Genomic DNA, 15,827 nt, shown 5'->3' on the forward strand with positions numbered 1-15,827 from the left:
TGACTGACTTAATTAGTTATAGATATCACCTTGGGATCAGTTAAACAGAAGAGGGCTAAGGGACACATTTAATCCTCTCTGTCTCTTTTCTCAAGTATCTGAGTCTTCACTCAAGGCCTTGCCTAAGGGGACAGGGAAAGAGAGGCTGGCAATACAGCCTTATGCCAAACTCAGTGTATTGACAGCTTTTATACACATATGTAAATGATCATAGAAGGCCATGACAGAAAAACAGAGAGAGAGAGAGTGAAAGAGTGAATGAGAAAGTTGCTTCTTTCAATAAATACAATACGACATTTTTTATTAGCACATGCTCCTTTTAGTTCTGATACTCTAGGAATTGGGTTTATTAATGCAAACTCATTTGTGTTTCTAACAAAAAACAATGAGGATCTATTAGAATTGCAAGACTGTACCTAGAAATATTTAATTTGTTTTGACTAATTTCACTGGTTAAGATAATATACTGATGGCTGAGCATCATCACAATTTTGAGCACCATGACTAGAAAAAAAAACTATTTTGATTTTCATTGTATGCCCTTAATTACCCTAAATTTATTGCAAGTAAACACTAATATTCCAAAATACATGTAATAATTTAAAATTGTTTCTAAGAACATTTATGTATTCTACGATTTCTGCTAACTTCCGACCAACCTTGAACTGATTTTTTTAAGTCAGGACTTTTTAATTTAATACATGAAAAAAAATGAATAAAAACACTCAGGTATTTATGTCACAGTGAATAGGGTGTGGTTATTAGTTCAAAATAAATACATTTTTTCGAGAACCAATAAGCTTCTAAACAGAAAAAAAAAATAGCAAACATAAACAAAGTAGTGAGTAGAAATGCTTTTGATGAAGGAATAATCCGCAACCAACCAGTTTTCAAACAACATTTATGTATAACTTGATCCAGGTTAAGATTTAAACAACCTGTTTTGGATTAAAAAAATATATTACCAAGCAAACGTAGCGATGATTACAAATAAATTCAAAGCAGATTCTCTACGTCATTATGGCTCTTGAAATGCCTGCCTGCATGGTATATTTAAAGTACTATGGTGACAGTACATGGAGTATTTTATCTGTTCAGCATGACTTGGGGTGAATACTTGTGTTACTAGTACCAATAAAAATACATTTTTGCTAAGAAGGTTGAGCAGCTATTGCAGTTTTGTAAACTGTACAAAACAGTGCAGCCATTTGCATTGGGCCATAGAACTGTTTCAGCTGCACATCTATATGATACCCTTAAATCTTAAGATTTTACAGTGACAGTGTTTAACTACTAGAAGTGTTTGATTTAGATCCATGTATTTATAACATGTTAAAACTTTTTCAGAGTACTACCCTTTCAACAAACTAGAAGTGCTCTCTGGTGTTTCATATCTGAGATTCTACAGGATATAAATGAAAAGAATATTCCTTACAGAAATGACTGGTGTGACTGTGAGTATGGAGTTCGACTGAATGCATGCCTCAGTAGATAGCTAAAGAGACTAGACTGCTAAAATTTGCAACCCTAATTCTAAGCTGATTGTTCAGTGTTCGGCTTTTGCTAATCAGAATTTACAAATGCTGTCTAAATGGTCCATCTGTGTATTTTTCCAGGGGCATGGAGAGCTCAAGTTCATAAAAAAGTAGATTTTTACAATTTGCATGTTCCTTATTGCATACCTCAGGAGATATCACACAAAGGTATAGATGCAATCTAAGGTAATATGACTCCTTATGTTCTTTATGATATTCTCTAAGACACATTGTTATCATTCTCCAGCTCCAGACAAAAAATTGCTGTGCTGAGTCTTGGAGAGAGGAAACATGAACAAAACAACTTATTTATTGTTTTTAATAACAATTGCAAATCAGCATGGAAGTCAAATACTTAATATTTAAAACCGTAATAAATAGCCCGGACCCTGGAGTTAGTATACACAGTTAGGTGGGGGGGGCACATCCCCCCCCCCACACCTAGTTTGGTTTTACTGAACAATATAAAACCAAACCAGAGAATATAAAATCAAACTAGGTGGGGGGGGGATCTGTCCCCCACACACCCCACAACTATATATACTAACTCCATGGTTGCACTACAGTGGGGAAAAACACATATAACTTTTGCTTGCCTTACAGTGCTCTACAGACTGCCAGTACTAATTGTCAGTGAAATTAATTTTAGGTGAAGTGAACTTTAGGTGAAGTGAACTTTAGGTGATTTGGTGTCTCTGAAATCATTGTCAGGCAAATGAGCTTTAGGTGAAATGAAGTAGACCCACACATATATATATATATATATATATATATAAATATTTCAATATCAAATTAGTCTGGGAAATTCCACATATCTGACACACTCCTACCCTTGGCGTGTGTGATTCCTGCCACTACGTTTTGGGAGCAAGTTGCTGCTCCCCCCACCCACCAGCCTGAATACCTTGCTTAACTAAACAACACCTCAGAAAACTAGGGGAACCATTCCTGGCTCCATGTAGAACATAAAGCGGGACTACAACCTCCCTTATTTCAACAACCCACTACTTTCAAGAAATGAGTTGCTGCTCCCACCACACACCAGCCTGAATACCTTGCTTAACTGAACAACACCTCAGAAAACTTGGGGAACCATTCCAGGCTCCTTGCAGAACATAAAGCAGGACGACAACCTCTCTTTTTTCAACAACCCACAACTTTCCGGGAACGAGTTTTCCGCTCCCGCCACCCACCAGCCTGAATACCTTGCTTAACTGAACAACACCTCAGAAAACTAGGGGAACCATTCCAGGCTCCTTGCAGAATATAAAGTGGGACAACAACCTCCCTTTTTTCAACAACTCACTACTTTCCGGGAAAGAGTTGCCGCTGCCCCCACCCACCATCTTGAATACCTTACTTAACTGAACAACACCTCAGAAAACCTGGGAAACCATTCCAGGCTCCCTTTTTTCAACAACATATGTGCTGCTTCAGTTTTAGTTGCCACAAAGGTCCCAGTCCTGTCTTAATTTGCTGTTAGGGATCCATTTACTGTATTAACAGATTACCACTGTTTTTACTGTGAACAGTCTGTGTCTCAGACTCTGCTAGGGCTTGCACACTCACAGAAAGACTAAGAAAAGACGACCACCAGTGAATAAAAGACTGCAAACGTGTTATTATTGTATTTGTTATTATATTAAATGTACTTATTTATATATGAGAGCACACACAGTATGCTTAACATTTTAAGTATTGTTTTAGTTGTAAGTGTTATATTACTTTAAGTTAGTAAGCATAATGAAGTAGATTATTGTTCTGTAATTAGTCTAATTGTTAATTAAGTATGGGAGGGGCATGTTTTACTTGTATTTAAACTTGGAAACGTTTGTATTGATGTATCCTGAAGAAGTCTTTCGGTGAAAGCGTTAAATAAAAGGTTTTTGCGCTCATTTCCTGGCTGGTTTCTCTGGTGTTCCAATGTTTGGTTTACACTCACAAAAGGGCTCTCAAGAGCATTTCCCCCCAATTTCCTTCTTATCCATGGACCTTTATTTTTTAGTGCTTTCATTCTCTCTCTTTGCCCACTAGATGGTGCTGTAATACACTGGGCTCACCCAACCAGCCCACATCAATGCCTTTTCCCGAGACTCCTTTTACACTGTCCCAACCACAGTATTTTCATCTCTATTTACCTACCACACTTCCCACTAATGCCTGCTCTGACCACTGCTTTTTGGGGCCTAGGTGCTTGAACACTCCTTCCCTACTCTCCCTATCTTCCTCTTTCCATAACTCCCACACTCCAGACTAGCATACTTTCCTGCAAAAAGAAATAATTACACTTGTTGATTGTTTTCTTTTCCTTCCACTTACCTTGTTCAGCTGGGCCTAACCGCTCCATTCACCCTCGCTGTGCTCAGCCTCACTCCATTCCCCTACCCTACCCCCATTCTCACCCACCCCTGACATCATTTCCTTTATTCTAACACCCTGCACACCACACCCCCAGGAACCCAAGCCCTCCATTCCCTGTCCTCCACTCACATTACTCCTACATCTCCACCCTCCTCCACTCCTAACTACCACCTATTATCACTACTTGTTAAACCTCAACCTCACTTGCACACACTCCAACTCCTTCTACTCTTACTCTCTAGCCACACCTTTTCCATACATATAATCATTACCTCACCTATCCACACTTCACCATGACATCCCACACCCTCTTCTTAGCACTACTAACTACTTCTACTCTAACTATCTTATATAAACTCTCCTCTTACAACTTTCACCTTCAAACCCAACTACCACTCACCCACCTCTATCAATCCCCCAGTATTCACACAAATCCCTCATCATTCTTGACTTAACCACCTTCCACTCTGTCAAAAACCTTCTCTCCAAACACAAAACATAGCACATTAAAGCCAAGCACCCCCAAAGGAAAACCTAAATACTATCTACTTTATATGCCTATACCTCATCCAATTCCTACTCCCCCCTCCCTTTTACTTACAGGTGAAATACACCGCAACCCCGGCCCAGGTATCTCCTCACTTATGATAATACTTCCATACAGTCTACCGTGCCCTACTCCTATATCCCACTAAAACATAACTCTCTTTATTCCATTAACTTGAGAAGCATAGTAAACAAAACTACTGAATTCCATTCTTGGATATCTCTACACTCCCCAGACATCATAGCCCTTTGTGGAACTTGGCTAAAATCCCATATTCCAGATAAAGACATCCTCCCCCTGGATACAACATTTTAAGACTAGATCAAACCAAAAAAAAATGAGGAGGTGTTGCTATCATGTATACTGAGCACCTCACTCTAACCCCTTTGGTTCTCTCCTCTCCTCCTGACTCACCTGCAGAACTTCTTGTAGCTAACTGTAAGATAAATACCCACACTTCATTTAACATAGCTGTAATCTACATTCCACCTGGTGGCAACATCACAGTACTGGAAAGTATCCTTTCCTCTGTCTGCTCTGACCTCCCCAATGAAACCATACTCATGGGAGATGTCACCATTCGCTGGTTAACTCTCTCCACTGAATCCCCCTCTGCCTCCATTAATTTACATGGTTTCACCCAACTAATAACTACACCTACCTATACCACTAAATCTACTGCTCATTCAGCTCTTCTTGACTGGATACTTGTATTACATCAGCAACAGTTCCAAGATTCACAGCTGGAAATCCAAGTGCAGCAAACTTTTTCAATAAGCAAGAAACACGCTGGACTATAGAAATACACAATTTAATAAAGCAAAGCTTTCAGGAATAAACAATTCCCTTCTTCAGTGTATAAAAACAATGAATGAACTCTATTTTAAATAGCATTTGAAATAAGTCACATGTTCAGCTTCCCCCAATAGTCTGAAACAATGGGGGAAACAGTCTCCTTGGAAACAGATTTTATTATTGAAATTGACAATTTAAAAAGCACGTTTATAGGACGTGGGTACCCCGAAGTTCTGCTTAACACTATAAAAGCAGAAATTACCCATACATGATCTACTGGTCAATATAAGCTAATTTTGAGTACCAGCCAGTCGAACCAGATTGCATCAGAGATTATGGAAAAAGGCAATCATGATTTGGTAAATAGTACTGTTTAAAATAATGAATAAACAAATTATATGGTTCATTTCATTACACCTTTTTCAACAGATGCAGTCTTTTTGAAAGAAATCTTATTTAAGAACTGGAAGTTATTATTAGATGACCCCACTATTAGGAAGCAGATAACGGAAAAAAACAAGGTTTGTGTTTAAGAGTGGGTTTAATTTTAAAAATATGTTGTAAAACAAACCTGTTACTATAGTTAAGTTTCCAGGTATGTTTAAGTGTGAGGCATTTCCTCATTTTAATCATATGGACATATGAATAACTTTTACAGTTAATGGAGTAAAATTTAATACAACTAAAAATATAAATGTAATTCCAGAATGATTGCCTACCTTGCTAGCTATCAGTGCTGTACCAGGCTATATTGGTAAAACCAAACAGAAATTTAAGGAGCGAGTGTATAAACATTTGTACAATATATCAAGAAGTAAACTTGAAAACAGTCTAGCCAGACATATTTTAAATAACCCGGGTCATTACTATAAATTTAAAGTGATTGACCAGGTGGTGTTTGATCCAAGAGGGGTTCCCTAGAGTTTAAAATTAGATAAGCTCAATTTGGTTTGGCAATTGCGTTTGAAAGAATATAGCTTCCCAGGTCTTAATGATATGTGCTCTATAGCATGTTTGTTGAAATTAAAGAACTTGGAGAGGTAGTGAATAATGTACAGTGGGATTGTATTGTTTTAGTTTTGTATAAACTTATGAATGTTTTAGTTTTTATTAATAATGTATTTATCTGAAGTTTAGTTTACACAACAAATATTTTATGAATGTATTTGTATTTGTGTTGCAATTGGGAATGAGGCTGATCATGTGACATTTAGACTGTTATTTAAACAAGGTTTCTATAAAATATCTGATGAAGTTTGAGTAGAGACTCAGACAAAAAGCATTTCATTAAGCATTCTTTGTTGGCTGGAATTCTTCTGGTTGCTATTATTTCTTATTTTATACAGTTTGGTTGTTTTTATTTGATTTGAGTTTTGTAATTGCTATTCATGTTAAAAGCCTCATTTTTTGTTCATCACTGTTGAAACTTTGCTTAATTAGCTATGTACCATGTCAACTTACTTTTATATTTTAAGTGACTATGTAATTGCGGAGCTTTTCTCCCCAGGTCTCCACTGAAAAAGAGCTCAGACTCAGCTGGACCAACCCAGACAACAAATGTGAAATAAATAAATTAAATATATCTATATATATATATATATATATATATATATATCTATATTTATCTATCTATATATATATATATATATATATATATATATATATATATATATATGTATATATAGTTTACTATCAAAATGTCGATCGCCCATCGTCGACACCACTAACGCGAACTCCGAACAGCGACTGTTGGGATGTCGAACACCGATATTCCGAAATGCAAAATCTTGCCCCCCATTGGACCCATGGTAGCACTTGTTTTGTGGTGTAGTGGTCGGAAATGTCGACGTTCGGTGTTTTAGTTCGATATCTTGAGGAATCGGCATTACAGCTTTCGCATAAAGGAGTCGACAGTATGTACATTCGACGATGGGCGATCGACATTTTGATAGTAAACCTATATATATATATATATATATATATATATATATATATATATATATATATATATATGGGTCTATGTTTCAATGTCATAAAAACACTTCATCGAATCCCGGTTTTGCAATCACATTTTAATGAAACTATGTATTATCAAAACTGCACATGAGCGAAGTACATAACATCGAACATGTACATTTACATAAGCTGGTTCTCTGAAGCACATTACAGTGGGGATAAGGTATTATATCCTTTTCCCCACTGTAGTGCGATCTCGAAGCTAGTATATTTAAGTTAGGGGGTGTGGGGGGCGAAAAGAGTAATTTGTAAAGTTTTTAATTTAAGTTTTAGGGTAGGGGAATGGCTTACACAAAAGTACATGTTCGATGCTATGTACTTTGCTCATGTGCAGTTTCAATAATACACAGTCTCGCTAAAGTGTGATTGCAAAACCGGGATTCGATGAAATGTTTTTTCAACATTAAAACATAGACCCATATCTATATATATATATATATATATATATATATATATATATATATATATATATATATATGTGTGTGTGTGTGTATATATCTCTCTCTCTCTCTCTCTCTATATATATATATATAAATGCGTGTTTATGTGTGTATTTAATTTTGTGTAGATAGAGTGGTCTAGATAGATAGATAAAAATGTGTATTCAGACCAGTCTGTCCTTTAAATAAAATAGGGAACTATATAGGAGGAAGGAAGAAAGGCTAAGTAAATCGGAGTGGGATTGAAAAAGAAGACATTCAGAATAAAACTAGAATTTGAAGGCTGGGGTGCTATGGAATAATCTAGAAGGCTGGTGACTGGTATGGTTTTGTGATTTATAAAGACTCAGACAGGGTAAGAGATTCATTTGAGTTTTTCTTTCCAAGAACGTTGAAGTACAGTAATAAAGATCTAAGCAAGTAGACTGTTGCACAGGTCAGAAAGAAGCAAGAAAAGGCTTTGCTTCCTGGACACTCTATATTTTAAAAAAGAAAGATGGTATTAACAGAATGAGTAAACTGGCCAAAACTGTGTTTGTGTGAAAAGAGTAGGATATTGAGTAAAGCAAAGGATTTGTGAGTATATTGATAATGTGTAGAGTTAAGGTTGTATACACATCACTCATTTTTGTTCAGAAAGATAAAACAATGTTCATTGCGAGGTTCAAGAAAAATAGAGAGATAGAGCCGTACAATCTAAAACCCTGAATTGTTATACCAGATGCAAGAATGGCAAACACATGTTCACTTTTTTTGGGGAAAGGGGGGATTTAGAAGCTCTTTTTCAAGAATGATACTAGCCTCAAGATACAATAAGATTGATATGTTGTAAGCTGCCTTTTATTACTTGATGACTTTTACATATATATATATATATATATATATATATATATATATATATATATATACATATAAAATCTGTTGTAGTGAAACAGATGTCATCATCTAATCAGAATCCAAAGTATTTGAAAACATGCGTGACTTTCATAGGGCGAGTTTTAGTGATAGCAGTATGCCAGTCACATGGCAGATGCTGTAATCAAGCAAGTCACTATAGCAATAACCCATGCCTGGGTGTGGGTAATGCTGGATTTACCCATGGTTGGTGTGGTTTGGTCACAAGGGCGAAGCCCGAGTGGCCAAACAAAGCCAACGGTGGGTAAATCCAGCATTACCCACACCCAGAAGTGGGTTATTGCTATTATACAATGACATTATTTAAGAAAACAAATAATTACTTTTCTTAAATAATGGCATTGTATAATGCCTCCTTGCTGCCCTTCCGCAACTGTCTGGTATTCTGCGGCAGTTCTGATGTACTGCGCATGCGTATGCCTACACAGTACATCAGAGCTGTGGGCAAAAGCAATGGAGGAAGCAAGATCTCCGTTGCTTTTTACAAACTGTTTCGCTATGTTAAATGGGTTTAACATAGCGAGACAGTTTTGAAAAAAGCAACGGAGAACCTCCGTTGCTTTTAAAGCTGTCTCACTATGTTAAACCCATTTAACATAGCGAGACAGTTTTGAAAAAAGCAACGGAGAAAGCAAGATCTCCGTTGCTTTTTACAAACTGTCTTGCTATGTTAAAGTCATTTAACATAGCGAGACAGCTTTAAAAAAAGCAACAGAGATTCTCCGTTGCTTTTTTTAAAGCTGTCTTGCTATGTTAAACTCGTTTAACATAGCGAGACAGTGTGAAGCAACGGAGATCTTGCGTTCTCCGTTGCTGTAAAAAAAGAGTTATAGTAATGGAAAAAGTCCGGGCGACCGGACCTTTTTCCATTACTATAACTCTGATTTACAACGTGTACGCTGACCAATCAGCTCGCACATTTTTGAATATTAATGGGGGGGGGGGGTCGTTGTATAATATTCTGTAGATCATGGCCTTACTTTATCTGTTTGTTGAGCAGGTTAGCCTGGTAGACACAATTTTCCCCTTTTAAGGGGCAACCCAGGAGTACTATCTGGTTAAGTGACTTGGTGACTTGCTCAGAGTTACACAGTAGACAAATGAAGGTGGAATAAATCAAGCCCTGTGTCCCTGCACACATGAAGCAGATCATTAACTGTTCATAGTTTTATTCCTTCAATCCTCTGAACTAACTGCCAGACATGGACTTTGTTTTACTGTAGTTTGATATGTTGCCCTTTAATAGTTAGTTAAGAAGATGTAAGTTTATGTCTTGGCCACTGTGGGTTAGATATAAATGTTGAATGTTTCTACTGCAAATAGACTATATTATCTGCCTTTGCAATAGCAAAAATAGCAATGAGTTTATGTTAGTGGACTTGCAAGTGAAACCAGCAGTTCTCCAAAGGTCAGTAATCTGCAAACAAAGAAGATAAAATGCATTGCCCTGTCATCCAGGTTGTGACTGGAAAGTGTTTCATTGGATCAGTCCACCCGCCAACCATCAGAATAAAAATAAAAAAAAAATGGTAACACTCATTTTCTTCTTTAAGATATAAATTGATAACACTTTAGACAGTTTGATGTCTAGTTAAAATGTGTCTGTTTCTCTGAGTAATAACCTATTTGATATTAAAACAAATACTTATGTTAGGTAGGTGTCCCATTGAGATTTACTTGACCATAGCAGTACAGTGTTGGCACAATCCCAACACTGAAACCATGCTGATGACTACCAGGATGATAATGATATTTATTAAGGTGCCCCTTTAACTGATACCTTGCCTTGATTCTAGGTGTAAGGGCAGCCCATAAAAACATACAACTGTAGCTTGCTCTCAGAAGTCTCAAAATTCATATGTGAACAGATGAGGATTATAGTTAGAATTTAGGGGATAATGCACCTTAAGAATGCAATCATTTAATCAGCATATGCAAAGAGCATCAGATCTGGGTGTACAACCTGCTTTTATTGGAAACAGCAATACATTAGAGAAGGCATGTTGCATTTTTATCAAACAGAGAAAAAAGAAGCTGTTAATTTATGGTATAGCTTTGGGCTGAGGGACTGGCAGATCTGAATGGGACAGTGCAGTAAAAGATATGCAAAACACCGTTTGTAGGTGCATGAGGGTCATGACCTTCCAAATGTACTGAAACCCCTTACCCACTAAAAATAATTTGCTGTCAGAATTCTCTTTTGTTCTTTAGGAAGCAGAGTCACATGCCACCTTGAAAATCAGAATTCATTAATAGTTTTGACCTGTTTTTTTTTTAGTTAATACAGAGTACATTGTAGGAGCCAAAATAAAATGGTGTAGCTGGGTTTTTAACTCATTACATCTGAGTGACGCCTCCAGGTGCATCTGCAGTTAACTCCTACTGACACCTCTAGGCATCAAATATTGCTTGTTCATTATTTGTATCAAGAATTCCAAAACCATGCTATGTACGTTTTAAAGGATTTCATCTTAAAGCTTACGCAATGACAAACTCAACTGCATTAATATTTGACCTCTGTCTAGTGCAGGTAAATAGATATTAACTGTTGTTTTTATGATATTAATTTGTACAGGTATAATTTTCACATTTTTCTACATATCTTAACAACCAAGTAACACAAACAGAACTTCTTAGCCTCATATGAAAGCTCTCATCTAGAGGAATGAAATACTGCTGATGGTATGTGTGTAACTTGAGTGGTTGCTGAGATATTGTAAGTTGTTTATAAAATATTACAAATGTAATAGTCCCTGTGTTTACTGTCACTTACAAAATTTGGTTTAAGACCTAGAACCTAAAGAATACTACCATTAGAAATATTTTGTGCTGAAGAGTTTGCCATTTACACTTCGTTCATAACCCCTATGGTTCCAGAGATATGAACATTTGTTTGAAATGTGAGGACATAATTTGATTCTGACAAAAGGCAGTCAAATTCTGTCAAAACTCATTGGAAGTTACAGATCAAACTTCCTGAGCTTGTTTTGAGTGAATGAGATAAATTGAAGCCCTGTCTAGTTGAGTAAGATCATTTAAGGTTTGAGTTCTTTTGTTAGCCTCCCCAAAAGTCAATCTTTAGCCCCTGTTTTGTACGGTTGAAAATATTTTTTTTTCCTGGAGAGGTACACATTTATTAAGTAGTGAAAAGACAAATCAGCATTTGGTTGTCTTGTGACAAAAGTTTAGACTGCTTTGAAAGATTCATGAGCAGTGTGTAATCCCAGGTCTTCTTGAAGGTAATAAATGTAACGGTAATGATGATTCTTTGAGAATTTTTTTTATATTGTTGGATTAAAGGGAAGGTAGTCACTGAAAGATAAAGAATAAATAAAGACATCTCTTGATTTGTTTATGAGGGTTCCATCAAATGATACTATTACCTGACTGAAGAATAGACTGCATTATTACCTTTCCAATATGAGATAAGTTGTAGTCAGATAAATCTTTCCAGAGAACCTTGCAGCTGTGTATTCTAATCCAGGTTAAAATTCCTTATGATTAGATAATGTTTTTTGACCAGATGTCCATATCTAGAGGTTAACAAACCAAAAACAGCTTTGAGGGAGGTAGGACATACACAAATGGCTACATTTTTAAGCATGGAAATAGAATATTCAGCTACTTTCCAGTAGGGTCTGTATCAGAAACTGAGTAAACTAGGTAAGGTAGCCTTCCACATCAAGGACTCTATAGTTGTGAGAACATTTGTTTCCCAGAACTGCCTTTGTTCATAGCACCCCCCCCCCCCCCCTAAAAAAGGTGCATTTATCATTTAGTCTTACAAACTGTAGTTCTATTCCTTTAGGCTTCTGCAACTGTTTTAAGAATCATCTTTATGTATTTGTTTTCATAGGCCATCTTTACATGGGACCTGCACTTCTCAGCTCTGGTAATGACAATATAACATGCCCTTGGAGTGTGATGCCAGCATGCACCTTAGATGTGGACTGCACAATCACAGCTGTATCATTATTAAGAGATAATCAGAGCAGGAGAGACTGTTTTTCCTTCCTGAGTTTATGTGTTTATTTTCTGACACAGTCTCCACCAGCAGCCCATTCACCCTCTGCTTTTAAGGGTTCTTCTCACTACAAGATAGCATTAATGGAGCTGCATTTGTGCCTCTACCTGCATTCATATTCTCCATTCTATGCATCCCAGCCTTTATCTCTAGTTAAATCTGTATTACCTGGCACATTCTTTTCCCAAACAAGTTCTTCTCTTCACTCACCCTCTTCATTTTGTACACACTCCTGCCTGTTATGAAGTACAGATTTTTCTTCCACCCATATTCCCCTTCAAACCCTTTTTCAATATGCTTTCAGTACAGAGCTGGACAGCTATGTAGCGGTCTAATGCTAGTTTCCCGCTTCCTCATGTTTACCTTTCCCCTTTCTTTTGTCCTAGAACCTCCAAATTTTACTAATGTTTTTGCTGCTGTCTAATTTTATGTTCTAGGTGATAGATGCCGCTGAGGAAGCATACTAATGATGGACTTTTTCTGTACTGGCATGGATATGTGCTTTCCATATGTTTACTGTACCATAATACTCAATGTTTTGACTTTCAAAGGTTTGTATTATAGAGGTATACCAGAGAATGTGGCACAGCCAAGCAAGGTAATGAAGTTTACTCCATCAGAATACATGAAAAGGCTACTGAATGGAGATCACCCAGGAATCTAAAATAAAATAAAAAATATGGAAGGGTACTGGGTCATACTTGATGGAAATGAATGATTCATTTTAAGCAAAATTACAAAAATTTCTCTGTCATTTGACAAATTTTGTTATAACATTATGCGTTAGGTATTCACATATTTAAGGATACATTACAGCATAGGTGGGTTGGCTTAAAATTATAAGTACAAATTTAATAACTACACTTGGAAATTCCAGTTACTGTGACTTTGAGTAGAATTTATGATGCATTGAAATGTCGCTAGTAGTAGATTGTCCATTTTTGCCTGAATGAAAACAGTATTGCCTGTTCCATTCAATGAACTTTTATTTTGCTGAAAATTTTTCAGTGTTGTTTTGACTTATGTAGAAAAGGGAGTTTTATCCTTATTAGGGTATTGCTTCTGTGACTGCAGGCATTATGACATTAGAAAAGCATGAAGAAGCTCCAAATAAAGTAGTTGAAGATGTTCAAGGAACTGCCAGAGCTAACTGGGCCTTTATGTGAATGGTTTCTTCACAAATGATACATCTTGCTGCCCATACATCTGCTGATGCCATTTCCTGTTAGGCTTTGCACTGTGAAAATAAAGAAAATCAGGAACTGCCAATTTTTCAGCTTCCATGCTACATTTATAATTAGAAGAATTCTCTAAACAATCTAGACACATCATTGTTTTTCAAACATTAAAATGAAAATGATAATATATTATTTTTAAAATCTACCAATGTAAAGTATGAAAAACTATAGAAATCACCCAATAAATAAATGTTATATCTCCTTTAAATTAATATTTTCTAAAATAACCAACTTTAGTTATTCCTTTTTTTTCAAACTATCTTGAAATTTATTCATATTTCCCAAAGCCATGGTTAGGGAAGATGAAGGGGGTAGTTGCCTTGGACACAAGTTGTTAGTGGTTGATGTAGAAGAGATGCCAATCTGTCCCTGCAAATCAGTAGTATGATTGTTGCCTATTGCTGGGTGTCTGGAAGCAAGTACTGATCAGTCCTTTAATGTTTGCATCTTTGCAAATGCAAGCAATATTGGTAGTCATTTAAGCAGCAGCGAATGAGATTGCAGCTACTTGAATATGTTTGCAGTGTTTCTGTGCTTGTGTGTGAGTATGGAGATGTTTGTTAAGAACTCTTCCAAGATCCTAGTATAACTTTTTGATATGGCTTTTAAAGGGTATTTCAGCCAAAACAGGAGTTGTTATAATGTAGAAACATAAGAAATAGCTCTTTGCCTGTTTGTCTTTTTTGTGATGTTATCCGTAAACGTCATAAGATCATCTTAAAATAAGTTTCTAAGCAAGATAGGAAAAACAAAGAAGAAATGCAATTCTCTGAAAGCAATTTATGTAAAGTATAATGTTGCCACCTACACATGCTGCCATCTCCTCACAAATAAACCACACCACTGTGTAATGTAAACACACTCCTTGTCTCAGGTAGCCCCACCCCTTTTAACAAAGCCACACACACAAATGAGATGTAAAGGAGGTAATGTAGTGTCAGAACAGGGCATTTTATTACCATGTACGTAAACAAAGTTGTGCCACAACTTTGAATATACAGTGTCTGGTTGCATCACTTAATCAGACACGCAGCAGGTGGGCAAATACAGCAACAAGGAATCAAACCCAGGACTAATACAAGATAACATCTTATCCAGAGAAAAGAGAGACATTAGATTACCCTGCACATAAATAATTTTGAGAGACAGATGGGATGTACTGTCTTGTAAAGCTATTTACTAAGATAAACACACAAGGTAAACTACATACCTCTCTGTTCCTAATGTTAAATATATCCTTAATTTTGCATAAAGATTTTAATGTGTCCCTTCTAAAACTGGAATTTTGTTTTGAAAAAGAAAATGTGGTAAATTGCCATCAGTAAATACAGATAAACAGTGTAATTCATATCCTCTTTTGTCTGTCAACTTCCTATATTATTACTGCAAGTATTTAGAAAGTGTCCCTCATTTGTTTTGTTTTTTTGTCCTTAATTCTGGAGGTAAATGACTGAGAACTAGGACAGGCAAATGCAGGAATAGCTAATCAAACCCTGGTTGGAATATTACAGGATGATGGTCACAACAGCTCATAGCCTTCTCAATCCTCTCTCCACTGACCAATTAAATAAAAAAATAAAGGTGGAGAGTGTACAGTTGTCAATATTTTTAATTACCTTGCAACAGTCATAGAAGACATTGTCAAAAATTAGGCATTCAGTGCTACTTGCCACAGTTGTTCCTTTTCTTTCTCTTTTGGTAGGAAGTAGTTCTTCACCAACATACCTCTCCACCTCTTAGAAAGGAAATCAGGACAAAACCTAAAATAATGCGGGAAGCCCCCAAAATAGGGACATATTTTAAATATTGCTCTTATAAACTTAGAAAGTTGTTACAATACCAGTATTTGTGTTAGCATGCATTTTCTGAAAGTTATGATGTTTGAAACTCAAATGTCTGTAATTATTTAGTGACTTTAATCCTCAGTGATTTGCCAGAAAAGCACTAATTTTATGA

Source organism: Protopterus annectens, chromosome 14.part0 (assembly GCF_019279795.1).
Source record: "Protopterus annectens isolate FY-2018-M chromosome 14.part0, PAN1.0, whole genome shotgun sequence".
Taxonomy (NCBI): Eukaryota; Metazoa; Chordata; order Ceratodontiformes; family Protopteridae; genus Protopterus; species Protopterus annectens.